Below are 16,815 nucleotides of genomic sequence, written 5' to 3'. Positions count from 1 at the left end.
CAAAAGGGTCAATATTTTGTTCTACAACATTGAACAGTGAATTTACTTATTAGAAGTCTCAATATCCGAGTCCAATTTGCTCCAAATTCGGCCATATTTTCATAAAGCTGCTATGGGGGCCCAAATTATGCATTTTTCACCAGATTATACCCGAGGTGGTTGGTATCCAAAGTTCACCACGGCCGAACTTAACACCTTTTTACTTGTTTTTATATTGTTTTGTATAATAAACTAAAATCAGATTGGAAAATATGTTAAAAATAGTTAAAAAAAAAATTCCCGTTATAAAAGATCATATTTTGGGGGAAAATTGTCTTCTCGAAAATTAGCACATTTTTATAGCTCAAAATTCAGACAAAATTCTCCCTCTAGGTACAAAGTGGGGGCTATATCTTATTCTGAACCAATTTTGAGGGACCTCGGCTTATGTTGTCAGATGGGTTATTATACAATCCGTATCAAATTTAAAGCAAATAATAAAATAATACTCTGTACCACAGTGGTGATTTAGGGTACAAAAATAAATTAATGGCGATAAGCCTACTACTTTTGAAAGCAGGTGCAATTTTATATCAAAGTCACTTTAATCTACAATTCTTCGCTAAATGCTCATAAATTTTAGGAAAAAAAATTTTTTTTTTGTTTGTTTTGAAAACAAATTGCCTTAGGAAATAAAGATAATTGCTTTTTAAATTTTTTCCAACAATGTGTAAAAAAAAAAAAAAAAAATATTGTTAAAAAGTTTTTTAAAACAAGTAAAAAGGCGTTAAGTTCAGCCGGGCCGAACTTTGGATACCCACCACCTCGGGTATATATGTAAACCACCTTTCATCAAAATTCGGTGAAAATTTCATACCTTATGTCCCATATCAGTTATATCAAAATAGGTTACGATTTGGACCAAATACTAATAAGTATACTAGCTAAATCTAAAAATAAACCGATCTGAACTATATACGACACGGATGTCAAAAAGCCTAATGTAAGACACTGTGTCAAACTTCAGTGAAATCGGATTATAAATGCGCCTTTTATGGGGCCAAGACTTTAAATAGAGATATTGCTCTACATTGCAGCTATATCCAAATCTGGACCGATTTGGAACAAGTTGCATAAAAATGTCGAAGAGCCTAATACAAAGCACTGTCCCAAATTTTGGCGAAATCGGACAATAAATGCGCCTTTTATGGGGCCAAGACTTTAAATCGAGATATCGGTCTATGTGGCAGCTACATCCAAATCTGGACCGATCTGTGCGATATTACAGAAGTATGTCAAGGCCCTTAACCTAACTTACTGTCCCAAATTTCGGAGACATCGGACAATAAATGAGCATTTTATGGGCCCAAAACCATAAATCAAGAAATCGGTCTATATGGCAGCTATATCCAAATCTGGACCGATCTGACCGACGGAGGATGTCGATGGGCCTAATACAATTCACTGTCCCGAATTTCATCAAATCGGATAATAAATGTGGCTTTTGTGGGCCTAAGACCCCAAATCGGAGGATCGGTCTATATGGCAGCTATATCCAAATCTGAACCGATCTGGTCCAAATTGACGAAAGATGTTGAAGGGCCTAACACAACTCACTGTCCCCAATTTCAGCAAAATCGGATAATAAATGTGGCTTTTATTAGCCTAAGACCCCAAATCGGCGGATCGGTCTATATGGGGGCTATATCAAGATATAGTCCGATATGGCCCATCTTCAAACTTAACCAGCTTATAGACAAAAAAAAGAATCTGTGCAAAATTTCAGCTCCATATCTCTATTTTTAAAGACTGTAGCGTGATTTCAACAGACAGACGGACGGACATGTCTAGATCGCCTTAGATTTTTACGCTGATCAAGAATATATATACTTTATAGGGTCGGAAATGGATATTTTGATGTGTTGCAAACGGAATGACAAAATGAATATACCCCCATCCTTCGGTGGTGGGTTCGAGTCGAGTTCGGATTCGAGCAATCTTCCCGGAGTTGGAGTCGAGTGAAAATTGCTCGCCTCCGAAGCCCTGATCCTTACGTTATGCTTTTTCTCCATCGTAATCCACAAAATTACTGAGGCGTAAGTAAGTATTGGTCTAATCTGTAGAGCCATTGGATTATTCTACACTGGATAGTCTACATAGTGCTCAAAATCTGTGAGCCTTCTCGATACGCGCCTGAATTTGACATTTCCAATTAAGTTTCCTGTCAGAGATCACTCTTAAGTATTTGACCTTGTCAGATATCGAAATCGTCTTATTGAGGAAACGTGGTACGTCGAATTGGTCCACCTTCGTCTTTCTCGTGAACATAAAGTTTAAGGTTAATTACTGTTGATGAAATGCCCACCTATGGCGTGCCTTATCTTGATGTCATGGGATCCAAAATCTATGCACCTGTTCCTTAGCATATGGTTTATCCAGTATCTATGGACGCGGTCCACCTGGTATCAATGAGTGCTGTCCGATTCAATTTTAAGCTCAATGTTAACATTTCTCCTTTTTATAGCCGAGTCCGAACGGCGTGCCGCAGTGCGACACCTCTTTGAGGAGAAGTTTGTACATGACAAATTACCTTACAAATGTAGCCAGCATTAGTAATAACCACCGCAGCGTCATAGGCGGGCATGCTAACCTCTGCGCTACGGTGGCGACCATACGACATATATGGCTATCTATTTGCAAACACATTTGGATTTGTTAACCATTGCATTTATTTCTTTTCTTTGTTACCTAATTGATGAGAAGGAAATTCATGAATGAACTACTAAGGGCAAATTGCAAGATGTAATTTCTCGCTTAGTTCTGACATGAGACATATGCACAATTCACACTCAAACCTCTATTTGTGTTCCTTAAAAAAATTTATAATAAATTGAAAAAATCAATTACGAACTGAAATGGCTTTGAACACGTATGTTTAACATTTACAAACGAAAAGACTGAAGTGTTATTTTCTTAATTACATACTACACGCACAATTGTAAGCACTTAAAGAATCCGCAGTTGAACGCACAAAGAGGCCGAAACGCCATACAAATTACAGGCTATAAGCTAGGTGGGTTATTACGATTGTTATAATTTAGGCAGTTAATGTTTTAAAACAAAAGAGAAACGGAAGGCCATTGTTAAATGGAGTTTCACAAATGCTCAGAATCACCGAAATGGCCATGGAGCTACGAAAATGTAGTTTGTTAAAAATGAAGATTTTCATATATGTCCCCGACTTTGTTATGTTTGGGTGTATTCGTTAATATTCAATAGATCAATGCAAAAACAAGTAAAAAGGCGTTAAGTTCGGCCATGCCGAACTTTGGATACCCACCACCTCGGGTATATATGTAAACCACCTTCCATCAAAATCCGGTGAAAATTGCATACCTTATGTCCCATAGCAGTTATATCGAAATATGATCCGATTTGTACCAAATACTAATAAGTACAAGTCAATGTTCAATTATGTATAACAAAATATTGGTCTTTTTAGTAGCTATATCTAAAAATGATCCGTCTGAACCATATACAACATGGACGTCGAAAAGCCTAACATATGTCACTGTGTCAAATTTCAGTTAAATCGGATTATAACTGCGCCTTTTTTGGGACCAAGACTTCAAATCGAGATATCGGTCTATATGGCAGCTATTGGGTTGCCCAAAAAGTAATTGCGGATTTTTTAAAAGAAAGTAAATGCATTTTTAATAAAACTTAGAATGAACTTTAATCAAATATATTTTTTTTTATACTTTTTTCTAAAGCAAGCTAAAAGTAACAGCTGAAAACTGACAAAAGAAAGAATGCAATTACAGAGTCACAAGCTGTGAAAAAATTTGTCAACGCCGACTATATGAAAAATCCGCAATTACTTTTTGGGCAACCCAATATATGCAAATCTGGAGCGATCTGAGTGAAATTGAAGAAGGATGTCGAAGGGCCTACCATATCTCACTGTCCCAAATTGCGGCGACATCGGACAATAAATGCGCCTTTTATGGCCCCAAATCTGAGCCGATCCGGGCCAAATTGACGAAGGATGTCGAGGGGCCTAACGTAATTTACGGTCTGAAATTTCAGCAAAATCGGGTAATAAATGTGGCTTTTATGGGCCAAGACCCCAAATCGGAGGATCGGTCTATATGGCAGCTTTAAGCAAATCTGGACCGATCCGATCCTAATTGACGAGAGATGTCGAAGGGCCTAACGCAACTCACTGTCCCAAATGTCAGCAAAATCGGAAAATAAATGTGGCTTTTATGGGCATAAGACCCTAAATCGGCAGATCGGTCTATATGGGGGCTATATCAAGATATAGTCCGATATAGCCCATCTTCGAGCTTAACCTGCTTATGGACAAAAAAAGAATATCTGCAAAGGTTCAGCTCAATATCTCTATTTTTAAAGACTGTAGCGTGATTTCAACAGACAGACGGACGGACATGTCTAGATCGTCTTAGATTTTTACGCTGATGAAGAATATATATACTTTATAGGACCGGAAATGGATATTTCGATGTGTTGCAAACAGAATGACGAAATTAGTATACCCCCATCCTATGGTGGAGGGTATGTAATTTTATGTTTATATTTACCATATCATCTGTAATGTTGAAAGGGTTTAATTTCGGTGGGGAAGTCGTTTGAAACAGTCCATCCCATATCCGCAGTCAATCATCTAAGTCTAATGCAGCTTGTACAGTTGTCACGGTTACAGTATTCTACATAGGAACCATATACGGAATGGAGGCGGGGAACTCACTTTTTTGATACACCATTGTGTGCAGTAATGATCCATATCGCCCCCACCAGAATTACGAACGATTGCAGCATCACACCAGACATCTCTGTTGCACCACCTGGTCTAGTAAATAAGTCAAAGTTCGCAAAACTACACTCAACCAAATTTGTTATTCAAAATAGCAAAAATGTTTGCTAAACCAGCAGTTTTTGTCTGTCAAAAATGGGAAAACAGCCATTGCCAATGATTCATCAAACATAGGGCTGCTGTTTAAGCAAACATTTCGGTCAGCTAAATCAGCAAACAAAATCTGCTGTTTTAAGTACAGAAATCTACTAAACAAGTAAAAGCGTGCTAAGTTCGGCCGGGCCGAATCTTATATACCCTCCATCATAGATCGCATTTGTCGAGTTCTTTTCCCGATATCTCTTTTTAAGAAAACAAATGTTAAAACAAAAGAACTGCTACAATATTAGAGGTATATCAAGTTATGGTCCGGTCTGAACTGAATATTGAAGACAATAGTGTAAAATTTCAGTCAATTCAAATAAGAATTGTGCCCTTTAGGAGAGATTGGGAGATTGGGTTATATGGGAGCTAGATCAGGCTATGGACCGATTTGGACCATATTTGACACGTATGTTGAAGGTTATCGAAGAAGCCGTTCTACCAAATCGGACAATAATTGCGCCCTCTGGAGGCTCAAGAAGTCAAGATCACAGATCGGATTATATGGCAGCTATATCAGGTTATGGACCGATTTGACCCATACTTAACACAGTTATTAGAAGTGATACTAAAACACTATGTGCAAAATTTCAGTCGAATCGGATGAGAATTGCGCCCTCTAGAGACTCAAGAAGTCAAGACCCAAGATCGGTTTATATGACAGCTATACCAGGTTATGGACCGATTTGAACCATACTTAGCACAGTTGTTAGAAGTAATACTAAAACATTATGTGCAAAATTTCAGCCAAATCGGATAGGAATTATGCTCTCTAGTGGCTCAAGAAGTCAAGATCCCAGATCGGTTTATTTGGCAACTATACCAAAACATGGACCGATATAGCCCATTTACAATCCCAACCGACCTAAACAAATAAGAAGTATTTGTGCAAAATTTCAGACGGCTAGTTTTACGCCTTCGGAAGTTAGCGACGGACGGACAGACGGACGGACATGGCTAAATCTACTTAAAATGTCACGACGAACAAGAATATATATACTTTATGGGGTCTTAGTCTAATATTTCGAGGAGCTACAAACAGAATGACGAAATTAGTATACCCCCATCCTATGGTGGAGGGTATAAAAAAAATATTATTTTTTATACCCTCCAGCATAGAAATATATTCTTGATCGTCATGACATTTTAAGTCAATCCAGCCATGCCCGTCCGTCCGTCTGTCTGTCAAACGAAGGATTAAAGATAGCCACCGAGATGAAAAAAAAAATAATTGCTATGCTGTTGGAGCTATATCAAAATCTGTTCCGATTCATACCATAATCGAATTAAATGTTGGACTCTATAGTAGAAGTCATTTTGAAAAATTTCAGCCAAATCGAATAAGAATTGCGTCCTTCCTCAAGGGCCTTAAGAACTAAAATAGGGAGATCGATTTTTATGGAAGCTGTATTAGGCTATAGACCGATTCAGACCATATTAGAGACGAAAGTTGAAGGTCATGGGAGAAGCCGTTGTACAAAATTTCAGCCAAATCGGATAATTATTGCGTACTCTAGTCGCTCAAGAAGTCCAGATCCCAGGTCGGTTTATGTGACAGCTATATCAGGTTATAAACTGATTTGAATTACATTTGGCACAGTTTTTGGAAGTCATAACCAAACACGTCGTGCAAAATTTCAGCCAAATCGGATAAGAATTGCTCCCTTGACACTGAGTATGACACTTCCAATTCAGTTTCCTGTCCAAGGTCACACCTAAGTATTTGACCTTGTCAGATATCGAAATCGCCTTATTGATGAAACGTGGTGCGTTAAATTGGCCCACTTCAGGCATATTTCAGCCTTCTCTGGGTTAACATTGAGACCTCTGGGTCTAGTCCAGTCATATGTCATATGCAAGACCCTTTTGGCCTTTCTGCATATCTCGTTCGAATACTTACCCCTTAGAAGTATTATAACATCGTCTGCGTAGCAGACGGGTTCAAATCCCTCCTCAGTCAGCATCCGTAATAGGTCATTTATGGTAGTCACCCATATGAGTGGCGATAAAATGCCCCCCTGTGGCATGCCCTGTGCCACTTTCTCCCTTATATTTATACCATGGGACACACAATTTATACAACTGTTCCTTAGCATATGGTTTATCCAGTAGCAGACGGGTTCAAATCCCTTCTCAGTCAGCATCCGTAATAGGTCATTTATGGTGGTCACCCAAAGGAGTGGCGATAAAATGCCCCCCTTGTGGCGAGCCCCGTGCCACTTTCTCCCTTATATTTATGCCATGGGACACACAATTTATTCATCTATTTCTTAGCATATGGTTTATCCAGTCTCTAAGGACCGGGTACACCAGGTACTGGTTTAAGGATTGGATCAGTGTGTCGCTCCGCACATTGTTAAAAGCCCCCTCGATGTCAATGCATACCCTCAGTGTGTACCCTTTGGCATCGAATGATTCTTCTTTTTTATGCACAACCTCGTGCAGGGCAGTCTCCACCGACCTTCCCTTGGCTTAGGCATGCTGTTTGCATTCGAGCAGTTCGCTGATATGTCCTACTGTTTATCATGGTGTCCAAAATGCGTTCCATGGTTTTGAGTAGAAAGGACGTAAGGCTTATGGGTCTGTAGGCTTTTGGTGTCGCATAACTTGCCGGGCTTGGGTATAAACACCACCATTTTCGGAGTATATGCAAGTCCTAGGCACGCTGTGAAAATTTTGGCCAGACGAGGCGCCAGATAATCTTCCTCTTTCTGTAGTAACGCCGGAAATATTCCATCAGGTCCGGGTGACTTAAAAGGTTTGAAGCTCCTCAAGGATTTCTTCACTAAAAATTCTGATGTTTCACTAAAAGTTAACGCTTCTTTGTTGCACTAAGTTTCAATTAAGCGGAATTTTTCTCTAAAGCGTTTAAGAGTTATGCGGACGTACTTATCCGTACTCTTTGGACTATAAGCGAAACATTATGTTATATTTCAATGTTGTGATTATGGAATACATGTTAAAAATTGACTTTGGTGCACAATTGACAGGACATAAAGCTGTTCTCTTTGATCTTTTTAATGAACATTTGTATATGTCGTTTGGCTTTTTTTACGATGGGATGATGTTCATTTCTTGGAAGCTCATTATTTATAATCACAGCATAAAGACTACAATAAATAATGAGAATTTATTTCAGTGAGTGCTAAAGGACCCCAACACTAGCGGTTTCCGAGCGACAAATATTTGCGCAGGTATTTCTTCGGCTCACCTGCATAATTGAAATAAATTATCATTTGTTGTGCTATTACATAAAAACTCTCGGAAATATGTTGAAATGACTGTTTGCTTGCGTTTATTTTGTAAGTAAATAGTATTAATTATTTCCATTTGTATTATTGTTGTAATTAATATTAATCATATTTATGTTGATGCTGTTTTCAGATTTTTCGCAAAATATTCTGCCGTAATTTAATCCTTCAATAATTGTGGCTAGCAAGTGGTATGTGCGGGCTGCACACGTTTGGGGGGTAGTGTTTATTTATGTTAATATTGCATAAATAAATTAATTATAATTATGGCAATTATTTGTTTGGCCATGTATGGTCATGTTATTACGATGTTCGATACAATTAACGGCCAATGTAGATTTTTAAAGGGTCTAAGAAAATGACAGAAAATTTAGTGACGACAATTGTAAAAAAACCCATTTGCTGCAAAAAATCCCTTTAAATATGATTAGGAGTTTTTTTACGGGTTCAATAAGGCGAAGCTAAACGAGGGTGGCCTCTCAGGTGACGACTCAGTAGTTGTAGCTAAAGAACTGTTTCAAGAATTTTTACCCACATCCCTAAAACCCGGCGTATTGCTGAAAACGGAAAATCACTCTTGATTTTCGAACAAAGACCAGATCAAAAACACGAAAAGCCCTGTATGAGTGGGTTATTTGGTTGCATTGGATTCACTGTAGGCGATAGCGGGAAAGTAGGAAACATAGACCTTGCTTCAACAGCAGCTGCTGGGGGGAAATATTTAAGGAAGAATCAAACCATATATGTTCAGAGACTGAATCAAAAGTGGCGCCACTGTTTTCTCAACTATGCCTGGGTGCGCGAAGAAACTGATTATAACAAAATTAAACAAATCTTGTGAGGTTGAGCTTCTGTAGCAGAAAAACAAGTAAGAGCGGGCTAAGTTCGGACGGACCGAATCTTATATCCACCATGGATCGCATTTGTCGAGTTATATGCGCGGTATCTCTTTTTTGGCAAACAAAGAATATTGAATAAGAATTTTATGCTATTGGAGCTATATCAAGTTATTGTCCGATTCGGACCATAATTGAATGCTGAACATTGTAGAAGTCATTGTGTAAAATTTCTGCCAAATCTAGTAAAAATTGCACACTTTAGGGCTCAAGAAGTAAAATAGGGAGATCGGTTTATAGGGGTGCTGAATTAGGTTGTAAACCGATTCATGCCATTTTCGACAAGTATGTTGAAGGTCATGAAAGACGCCGTAGTACAAAATTTCCTCCAAATCGGATGACAAATGCGCCCCCTAGAGGCTCAAGATGTCAAGATCCAAGATCGGTTTACATGGCAGCTATACCAGATTATGAACCGATTTGAATCATACTAAACACAGTTGATAGAAGTGATACCAAAACACGACGTGCAAAATTTAAGCCAAATCGGATATTAATTGCGTTTTCTAGAGGCTCAAGAAGTCATGACCCCAGATCGGTTTATATGGCAGCTATTTCAGGTTATGAACTGATTTGAGCCATACTTTTCACAGTTGTAAGAAGTCACAATAAAACACCTTATGCAAAATTTCAGCCAAATCGGATAATAAATGCGTTCACTAGTGTCTCAAGAAGTCAAGACCCCAGATCGGTTTATATGGCAGCTATTTCAGGTTATGCACCGATTTGAACCATTCTTAATGCAGTTGATGGACGTCATAACGAAACACGTCATGCTATATTTCAGCCAAATCGGATAGGAATTGCTCCCTGTAGAGGCTCAAGAAGTCAAAACCCCAGATCGGTTTATATGGCAGCTATATCAGGTTATGAACAGATTTGAACCATACTTTGCACAGTTGTTAAAAGTCATAACAAAACACCTGACGCAAAATTTCAGCCAAATCGGATAAGAATTCTACCCTCTAGCAGCTCAAGAAGTCAAGATCCCAGATCGGCTTATATGACAGCTATATCAAAACGTGGACCGATATAGCCCATTTACAATCCCAACCGACATAAACTAATAAGAAATATTTGTGCAAAATTTCAAGCGGCTAGCTTTAGTCCTTCGAATGTTAACGTGCATTCGACAGACAGACAGACGGACGGACGGACATGGCTAGTTCAACTTGAAATGTCGTGACGATCAAGAATATATATATTTTATGGGGTCTAGGACGAATATTTCGAGGAGTTACAAACAGAACAACGAAATAGGTATACCATAGGATGGATGTGGGAGGGTATAAATTCTCGTCTGATTTGACTGAAATTTTCCACGTAGTGTTTGTGAATCACTTCCAACAACTGTGTTTAGTATGATTCAAATCGGTTCATAACCTGATGTAGCTGCCATATAAACCGATCTGGGATCTTGCCTCTAGATTCGGCCTGGCTTAAGTTAAAAAAAACAAGCTCGGCCGGGCCGAATCTTATATACTGTCCACCCTGGATCGCATTTGTCAAGTTCTTTTCCCGGCATCTCTATTTAGACAAAACAAGAAGTCAAGATCCCAGATCGGTTTATATGGCAGCTATATCAGGTTATGAACCGATTTTAACCCTACTTGGTACAGTTGTTGTATATTATAACAAAACACGTCGTGCAAAATTTCATTCCAATCGGATAAGAATTGCGCACTCTAGAGGCTCAAGAAGTCAAGACCCAAGATCGGTTTATATTGAAGCTACGTCAGGTTATGGACCGATTTGAACCATACTTGGCACAGTTGTTGGATATCATAACAAAACACGTCGTGCAAAATTTCATTCCAATCGGATAAGAATTGCGCACTCTAGAGGCTCAAGAAGTCAAGACCCAAGATCGGTTTATATGGCAGCAATATCAGGTTATGAACCGCTTTGAACCATACTTGGTACAGTTGTTGGATATCATAACAAAACATGTCGTGCAAAATTTCATTCCAATTGGATAAGAATTGCGCACTCTAAAGGCTCAAGATGTGAAGACCGCTGATCGGTTTATATGGCAGCTATATCAGGTTATGAATCGATTTGAACCATACTTGGCACAGCATTATCATGTTATAAACCGCTTTGAACCATACTTGGCACATTTGTTGGATATCATAACAGAACTCGTCCAGCAAAATTTCTTTCCAATCGGATAAGAATTGCGCACTCTAGAGGCTCAAGAAGTCCAGACCCAAGATCGGTTTATATGGCAGCTATATCCAAACCTGGACCGATTTAAACCATACTTAGCGCAGTTGTTGAAAGTGATACCAAAACACCACATGCAAAATTTCAGTCAAATCTGACCAGAAGTGCGCCCTCTAGAGACTCAACAATCAAGACCCAAGATCGGTTTATATGGTATCTATATCAAAACATGGACCGATATGGCCCATTTACATTCTCAACCGACCTACACTAAAAAGAAGTATTTGTGCAAAAGTTCAAGCGTCTAGCTTTACTCCTTCGTGATTTCGACAGACAGACGGACGGACATGGCTAGATCGACATAAAATGTCGCGACGATCAAGAATATATATACTTTATGGGGCCTCAGACGAATATTTCGAGTAGTTACAAACAGAATGACGAAATAAGTATACCCCCATCCTATGGTGGAGGGTAAAATTTTTTTCAAGTAAGAATCAAATTTGAAACGGATGGTCATGTCCATTATTAAATGGGAAAAAGAATTTAAGGAAAGCACCATTATTTAAACGTTTAAGTTGTTTCGTAAAATCCTACAAATAAGGATTATATCACGTTATAGACCGATTTCGCCCATACTTTGCACGGAAGTTGTAACAGAACTGCGTTCAAATTTCATCTCAATCGGATAACAATTGAGGATTCTAGAGGTTCAAGATGTCAAGTCGAAGGGCCACTTTATATGGGAGCTATATGAAACAATTTGGCCCATTTGCAATCCCGAACGATGTACATCCAAAAGAAGTATTTTATGCGAAAATTACTTATTTACCGAATGGTGCAAAATGATTATGAAATGAAAGGCTTTTGAATGTGGAGTGCAACTCTGATATACAAAATATATTCCTCAGTGTTTGGGGGCTTCCCCAAAAACCAACCAACAGGAAATATTTACCGATTGCGACAATATGAGTATCAAATGAAAGGTATTTGAAAGCAGATTACATATCTGATGTAAGAGTTTGGTCCAAGGTGTCTACGGGGCCTACCCATCCCTGAAAACTCCGAAAACAGGCATGTATGCACCGGTGGACTTGGCTTTGCTATAAAAGTGTTGTAATCGAGACAGGCGATCTTCACCCTAAAACGTGTATCAACCCAAATAGAACGAAGGAGGCCAGCGTAGCTCAGAGGTTAGCAAGTCCGCCTATGGTGCTGAATGCCTGGGTTCGAATCCTGGCGAGAACATAAAAAACATCATCAGGTGACGATTGTCAGGTATGAGGATGCTTTCTGCGATCAAAATATTTTACTTGTTTAAATCGCCTGGCCTCGATAATGTATTACAAATTGCGTCCGATATACAAGCTCCTTGGCTTATGAAGATATACTCTACTTATATCAGGATGTCGAATTTACCTTTGGGACGGAGGATCACAAAGATTAATTTCATTCCATCGGCAGACAAACCGTGCTACTGAAAATTAAAAGGCTTTGGTTCTATTTGCAAAATGCTAATTTGCCAAGAACACTCTCTTAAGGAAAAGGAGACAAACTTCTCACATATCAATAAATGTTCTCCGATTTAAGTTTTATGCTCAACGCAAAGGGGGCTCCTTTTAATTGCTGAGTGCAAACGGCACATTGTTAGCTGTTGAGAGTTTCCCGGGAAATATGTAAACAAGAGTATTTCTAGTATTTTCGCCATTGACATAGTCTGTGCGTTTTACATATATTGCCCACATAATGTCCATACATTATCTATTGTATTTGGTTATCCGTAGCTTAAAGGCCTTGAATCTTTCTTTTACATATTTTACCAGGAATAGGCAGATTTTGTCTTTGTATCAGAGAAAATCAGCGGAAATATAATTGAATGGAAAGTTTGGTTGACAATAGCTTCTCTGATCGTCGTTACATAAGTTTCAGCCTGAAAAGGATGTACAAACATTGATATAATGGTCAAGCGAGACACGAACACCCTGAACGACTCACCTAATTCGGATTGTCCTAGAACCAAACCAAGGTAAAATAAACGATGGCCAGGCCTATAGAGCACCACAGGACTGGAACTTCAATAAGGCTGTCCATCGCCTTTTTAAGGACGATGCCAAAAATCACAAAACAAATTCTGGAAGGAATTTTGCAGTTTCGTGGAAAATACATCCGAGGCACTCTTCGACAGACCATATTCAGAAGTCATACAACTTAAGGAGACATTAGAACTACCCATGGATGTACTTCCGAACAATAGGTTTATCAAGGATTATTGTGGAAATTGTGATTGAAAAATTCTTTCGGCAATCAAAAGTTTCGATTCCTTTTAAGTCACCAGGACTTTATAAAATATATATAGTCAGACAAATACCACCATAGGAAAGTTTATGATTAACTAACTTACTAAAAGATGTATTATTGCAATCTTAGGATTTGTAGATCTACACATATGCATCAGTGGAGGAACTCTTCCTTTTGAAATATAGCAATTAACAATCATTTGCTCTGAAGAAATTGATCTACAAGTGGTTGCGTATGCCATTGATGATGGTAATTGCGATCAGGGAAGGTGAGCAATTTTTAATTTTTTGAATTCCATATTGTATGACTTTTAACTGGATAATCGGACTTGGACTTTATTAGAGGCAAAGCCGTTGTAAACTTTGTCAGCATCAAAATGAAAATCGAACCACAAATTCTTTCGTAAATCGCAAAATTCAAAGCCTAACTTGGATATTGACGACCATAGTAGATGTCGTTGGGTAATATTTCAGTCTATTCGGATAAGAATTGCGCCAAACATGGCGTCTTGTTTCTTATCCGACATATATCTGCCATATAAACGGATCGTGAGATCGGTTTATATGGCAGCTATATTAGGTTATGTACCGACTTAAACCATATTGGGCATACTTGTTGGAAGCCATAACGAAGCACTTCATTTCAGTCTAATCAGATGAGAACTACGCCCTCTAGTGGAGTCAAAATTCAAGATCAGTTTACATGACAGCTATATCATGCAATGGGCCAATTAAACCTTACTTGGTCGTCGGAAGTCATGTCGGAACATGTTGTGCAAAACTTCAGCCAAATCGGATAACAGTTGAGTCCTCTAGTGGCTCAAGAAGTCAAGATGCCATATCGATGTTTATGTCAGCTATAACAGTTTTTGTACCGATTTGAAGTCATAGCAAACAAGTAAAAGCGTGATAAGATCGTCCGGGCCGAATCTTATATACCCTCCACCATGGGACGCAATTGTCGAGTTCTTTTCCCGGCATTTCTTCTTAGGCAAAAAGGGATATAAGAAAAGATTTGCTCTGTTATTAGAGCGATATCAAGATATGGTCCGGTGTGGACCACAATTAAATTATATGATGGAGACCTGTTTAAAATGTCAGCCAATTCGAATAAGAATTGCGCCCTTTGGGGGCTCAAGAAGTAACATAGAGAGATCGATTTATATGGGAGCTGTATCGGGATATAGACCCATTCAGACCATAATAAATACATATGTTAATGGTCATGAGAGGATTCGTCGTACAAAATTTCAGGCAAATCGTAAATAATTGCGACCTCTAGAGGCTCAAGAAGTCAAGATCCCTGATCGGTTTATTTGGCAGCTATATCAGGTTATGAACCGATTTGAACCTTATTTTACACAGTTGTTGGAAGTAAGAATAAAATACGTCATGCAAAATTTCAGCCATATCGGATAGGAATTGCGCCCTCTAGAGGCTCAAGAAGTCAAGACCCAAGACCAGTTTATATGACAGCTATATCAGGTTATGAACCGATTTCAACCACACTTGGCACAGTTATTGGATATCATAACAAAACACGTAGTGCAAAATTTCATTCCAATCGGATAAGAATTGCGCACTCTAGAGGCTCAAGAAGCCAAGACCCAAGATCGTTTTATATGGCAGCTATATCAGGTTATGAACCGATGTAAACCATACTTGGCACAGTTGTTGAATATCATATCAAAACACGTCGTGCAAAATTTCATTCCAATCGGATAAGAATGGCGCACACTAGAGGCTCAAGAAGTCAATTAGTCAAGACCCAATATCGGTTTATATGGCAGCTATATCAGGTTATGTACCGATGTGAACAATACTTGGCACGGTTGTTGGATATCATAACAAAACACGTAGTGCAAAATTTCATCCCAATCGGGTAAGAATTGCGCACTCTAGAGGCTCAAGAAGTCAAGGCCCAAGATCGGTTTATATGGCAGCTATATCAAAACATGGTCCGATATGGCCCATTTGCAACACCAACTGACCTACACTAAAAAGAAGTATTTGTGCGAAATTTCAAGCGGCTAGCTTTACTCCTTCGGAAGTTAGCGTGCTTTCGACAGACAGACGGACGGACGGACAGACGGACATGGCTAGATCGACATAAAATGTCGCGACGATCAAGAATATATATACTTTATGGGGTCCTAGACGAATATTTCGAGTAGTTACAAACAGAATGACGAAATTAGTATACCCCCCATCCTATGATGGAGGGTATAAAAAGGGTTTAAAGTTGAAATTCCCCGAGACTAGAATGGATATTGTAGAACATAAGCGGAATTTCAGTGGGGATGCTTGGTTACTATCCAGCAAGAAAGAATTTTGGAAATCGGACTACAAACGAAGATTTGGTGGACCAAACAAAATTTCGAAACGCCGGTGACCAACTTTAGGGAACTGCCAAGAGGCACAGAGGTAGTGAACATTCCAAAATTATGTGGCTTTTCTAAACTTGAAAGTTTAACCGCTTTGATGTCGCTGGCTAGAACAGATGATAAACAGGCTGACAGATTTAAGATTGCAACTAACGATTTTTGCAAAAGCTGTGAGGTCGTCGAGAAAGAAGAGATCATAGCACATCTGCTATATGTTTATGCCACACTGAAATTGCTCGACTACTCAGCATTGGATGAAATAACAGTACCAGTATTGAAGGGGCCGCCGTAGCTCTTAGGTTAGTATAGTAGCCTTTGACGCTGAACGCCTGGGTTCAAATCCCTGCAAGAACATCAGAAAAATTTTCAACGGTGGTCATCGCCTTCTAATGCTGGTGACACTTGTGATTTATTTACCATAGGTAATCAGTCATGTTAACTTCTCTACTAAGTGATGTCGCTCTCCTGCAAACCGATCGCACGCGGCAATAAAAAGGAGGTACATTATCATTAAACTTATTCTTGTATCGGACAGAACTCATTGATATGAAAGAGGTATCCTAGCTGTTCTATAGTGGAAAGCTCATAGGCAAATTTTTTATTTTTAACCAGTATAGAATGTTCGTAGATTTCTATACAAACGCTTGCAGACTGGATGAATAAGTGGTATTTGGCGTATACTCTGAAAAGTTGAGACAGGTCATATTGAAAGGTTACACGTACTCTGTAGTATGCATTAAAAGGAGAACCTTTCAATAAAACAAGTGGTGGACTTTCCGCGGTATTGGTTACAAGGTTATGGAGAGCATAGTTAACCACCATCTTATGATGTTTCTGGAGTCAAATCTTAGACACAAAAAAAAA

Source organism: Stomoxys calcitrans, chromosome 4, assembly GCF_963082655.1.
Source record: "Stomoxys calcitrans chromosome 4, idStoCalc2.1, whole genome shotgun sequence".
NCBI classification, from domain to species: Eukaryota; Metazoa; Arthropoda; class Insecta; order Diptera; family Muscidae; genus Stomoxys; species Stomoxys calcitrans.
Note: the sequence above shows the minus strand (reverse complement) of the source record.